This window comes from Carlito syrichta, unplaced genomic scaffold, assembly GCF_000164805.1.
Source record: "Carlito syrichta isolate Samal-C Ts95f unplaced genomic scaffold, Tarsius_syrichta-2.0.1 Scaffold308127, whole genome shotgun sequence".
Taxonomy (NCBI): domain Eukaryota; kingdom Metazoa; phylum Chordata; class Mammalia; order Primates; family Tarsiidae; genus Carlito; species Carlito syrichta.
Genome location: NW_007252223.1, coordinates 8,516 through 13,132, shown reverse-complemented (window position 1 = coordinate 13,132; position 4,617 = coordinate 8,516).

Genomic DNA, 4,617 nt, shown 5'->3' with positions numbered 1-4,617 from the left:
GCCTGAGACCGTTTCGGGGGAGATGCGGACGCAAGGTCAGAGGAGAACCGCGAGGGCGCGGGAGAACGCGCCCGCAGACCCCGGGGCGCTCGGCTCGACGGGCCTCGGCGGATGGGGCGGGGGCCGCGGGAGGTCTGGAGGGCTGAGGCTCCCCGGGACGTCGGGGTTGAGTCTGCACCGCGAGCGTGTTCTCACCGCCTGCCGTCCGTCTTGCGTCCAGCGCTAAGGCAGGCGAAAACACCGGAAAACCGTGGAACGGACCAAAGACGGTGTTTTGTCTTTCATACTTACAACAGTATTTTAAGCTTCGACGTTGTAATCTTGTACTCAAGTCCATATGCAGCGTGACTTCGCTTTCTGGGCTCCGTGCTAGCTTGCCTTTCGTATCGTGTATGGAAAGTAATGCTTCTTAGCTCGTCTCATTTTCAAGTTGAAATAGGGTCCTAGTTGACATTTACTCAGGATCCAGCGGCGTCTCAGATATTCTTAAATTAACTGCAACTTCCTGAAACATCTTCAAGACCCATCCACGGCTGGTCAGAACACATACAATCAGGCCGCTTCCAATTTTATAAAATTTTATGTAAATAGGCAGAGTTGGGAAAATACACATTTTGAAGCAAAAATCTGCATCCAAAATAAAAACATAGTGTTGGACGTTTTACCAGGCTCATTTATTCTCCACTGCAGAAAGATCGTGGTACCTCAATTCTGTTTTTTGTTTAATAAAATTAGTTACAATACAGTTTACTTACAAACTATTCACGTATAAAATGTGGGTCAATTACTCTGAGAAGCCATGATATTTTTATTTTTAGTTATCTTTTATAGAAACAGGCTGGTCTCAAATTCCTGCTGCCAACGAGCCTCACTTCACGATACACAAATGGTGAGATGTTACATGAGTAACATAAAGGTAGAGAAGAGCTCTACGCACGACAAAGAATTGGGAAGGGAAGGCATGCTTAGGCAGTATTTTAACAGAAAGACTCGAGGATAAGACCGCTAATGTCAGACTGAAGTCTAGTGAGGCTGGCGATCGCATGTGGGTGGATGCTGGGATGAAAATGAAGGGTGCAATAGTGTTCGGTGCGGACAGAACAGAAATGCTGTCGGTCGTTAATCCTTGGGTATCTGCCAGAGTAATTACCTAACCCTGAAGACTGTGAGAGACGAAATTTTGTCTGTGGGGGAGTTAATGGCTTTATCTGAAGTAACTGTAAGCGCAGGCATAGATTATAGATTCCAGAAATGGAATACAGGCAAAAGATTTTAGACATGATCACTATAGGGATAACAATGGGAGAAACAAGCAAGTGAAGGAATGTATGAGATTTCCAAGATAGTATATTTTAAGAGGATAAACAATGGACTGAGTTGAGCCTTCATATATTCCAACAATATTGTTTGAGGAACACTTTCAGAGGATTCCTGGAAGGTGCAATAGTTTCAAGACCATTTAAGAATCGGGGATGTCACAGAAACCGGGGAGAAATTTTCCCAAAAGCGGACCTGTGCAAATTCTGCTTTGGATCCCAACGAAACTAGAAACACTCACCGAATTTAACTATGGGTTATCACTGTGATCTTATCAAGGTACATTAACATTGAGATCACTGGTAATTGTCTAAACACTGGAGGGTGTGAGGAGGATGTAACTAAATATGCCCTTTATGGTCCATATTTAGTTTCAAAATAATATTTAGTTTTGAAATAATCATGACAAGAACTGTATATAAATGGGTTTAGAGGGGCACTGTACTTTAAGAATGAAGAGAATGAATGAGTTTAAGGAAATAGGTAAGTAATGAAGAGGGGAATTCAATTTTGTAGTCAACAATACAAAATCTTTGAGGGCATACAAGCAAAGCGGATGCAAGTGGAGAGGTATATTTAGTCAGGAACAGAGAAGGTTTTTCCATATTTACATAAAACATACAAGGATGGGAAATCACACAATATTTGCAGATTTGTCAGTGAGATGAAGTATTTCATCATATTTTCTATCTCATCTCTGTGTTGGGAAGTGACATCATTATTGGAAAATGAGGAAAAAGGTGAGAATCAAAGCAAGAGGATGTTGCGACATTTACGAAGCATGGATGAGTAACCATTTTCAAGCCACAGTGGGATGTTAAATATTTAGAAGAAGCCGTTGAAAGATTTATTGCGCTATAATTAGACTAAACCTGTAACTAATCCTATGTCCCGATGGATGCATCCAGGGGAAGGGGAGATCTTCAGGGATCTGCTCTGGAATTGGGATCGCCATCAGCAGATGGAGGAAGGCCAAAGGGTCAGATCTGGGCAAGTTCATAGGGGCAAGAGAATGGTTGATACTGGTGTGTGTGTGTTGAAATGAGTAAGGGTGGGTTTTACTAATCAACAAAACAGAAGTGGAGGCTATTTTCAGAAGCAGATAATGTGTTTGTGTGGGTGTGTATACACACACACACACACACACATATAAGATTACCTTTTAGAATAAAGTTCAATGCACTGGGGGATCATTTGGTTTCTCCTTTATTGAATACACTGAGGATCCTTCCCTCTGCCTGTGACTTTGGGCCTTCACAACAGCAACAAGAAAGTCTCCCTGTGCTGGTAAGTGTCAGGATGTCCTTTCTTTCTTTCTTTTTTTGTTTTTGAGCTGGAGTCTCACTCTGTTGCCCAGGCTGGAGTGCAGTGGCATGCTCACGGTCACCGCAGCCTCAACCTGCAGGGCTCGGGTGATCTTTCCACCGAAGCCTTCCAAGTAGCTGGAATTACAGGCGCGCACTACCTCATCTGGCTTATTTTTTGATTTATTGTACAGATGAGGTCTCACCAGGTTGGCCAGGCTGGTCTCAAACCCCCGGCCTCAGGCAATCCTCTTGCCTCTGCCTCCCAAAGTGCTGGGGTGACAGGTGTGAGCCACTGTGCCCAGCCAGGATGTCCATTCTGCTCTGGCAAAGGACCTTTAATATTTTCAGTGTCCCAGGTACTCCTCCCTTGGCTGTCCTTCCTGGGCCACGATCCCTCCCTGGGGGAGGAATTCACCACGTGGTGAAGACAGTCCTCTACTGCCCACTCTAACACCCATTACTCAGGGATGGTAAACTCCTGTTTGGAGAGCAGCGACATTTGGGCTTCTCAGCCCCTTTCTTCAGCTTGCTCCTCTTCTGGTGAAACCCACAGGTGCCACAGCAGCAGCGGGTGTGTGAGCTGGGCTCACCTTCCTTTGAGGTCACAGTCCCCACATTCTCTTCTCAAACCCGCTGATCATCAGGATCACCAGGGAGGATGGGCAGAGATTTCCGTTCCTCCTGCTCCTGAGCATCCCAGTCCCTCTCCTATCCTTGGATCCTTAACTCCCAAACTGCATTCTTCTTGACTCACCATATTCACTTCAAAGACAGACGGCCCCTCCTAGTTAGAGAAATATTTTTGTTCCGTGCTTCGTTTAAAAGCTGCTGACTCTCCTTTCCAGCTACCTTGGGAGTCCCTGCCTTACACATTTGAGCAGGAAAGGAAGTCAGTAGGAATGGCTGGTCGAGCCCAACTACCACTGTCCTCACAGGAAGGACAGGGCCTGGACAGGATGGTGTCAGGTGCTGCCCCTCTCACCCCAGCCCCTAGAGATTCCAGATTATATATTTTTTTTCCTGAGCAAGAGCAATTTCTCTCATGGTTTTAACCACAGCAATCTCAAGTATGTATTGAATTATTCTTGTCCAAAACATCACATGAGCCTCCGAAAAATATGAATTTAAAAAGGTCTAACGGTTGGTAAAGAAGAAAGATCAGCTATGGAAACAGCTCCAGGAAGACTGTTCATCAGGATCAGATGGGCACTGCAGCATCAAAAGCCCTCCACTGTCTAGCTCATCCGTGAACATTTGCAGCTAAAGGAAACATAAAATTATTTGGACACTTAGTTCACAGCCCGCTAAGTTAAAGGATGAGGGGGGCTCCCGCCCTCCCCGGGCGGCGCCGGGGCGCGGTGCCTTGCCCCGACCCGCGACATTGCGGACCCGGGGTCTCGCCTGGGACCCGCCCCTCGCCCCCCCTCAAGAGAATAGAAGAAATTGTCGGACAGTAGGTTACATCGTTAAATAAGTGTCGACTTACCATAAAAAATCAACATCCTTACCAAACGCATATTGAAATAGTGTGAAAACCACATACTAAGCAACAGAAGATGACTTCAGCATACAGTAAACACTGGAAACCATGCGGCACCCTAATCTGCATCTGACACAATGAAGGAGTATACATGGGAACGATAACGCGACAGGAACGCTCAGAACCGCAAAAGCCCCTGTCCTGCATCTCGCGACTGGGCCCCTCTGACTGTTCCGCGTCAGCGTCTTCCGGTCTCACCGTGTCTTTCGAGTCCGCAGGCTTCAAGCCTCCCCCGCATCCTCCAACCCTCCCTCTCCCGCCTCGTCCCCTGCCCACTCTGGTCCCCTCCCCACCTCCGCCTTCCCAGGCACGGAACGAAAGCGCCCCGGGCCGGGAGGAGCCCACTCCCCATCGGGGCGCGGGAAACGTGCACGCAGGCTTCCAGGCGCAGCCAGGGAGGGGCGTGGGCTTCGGGGCGGGGGGCGGCGGAGACCCCTGAGTCAGGGACGACCC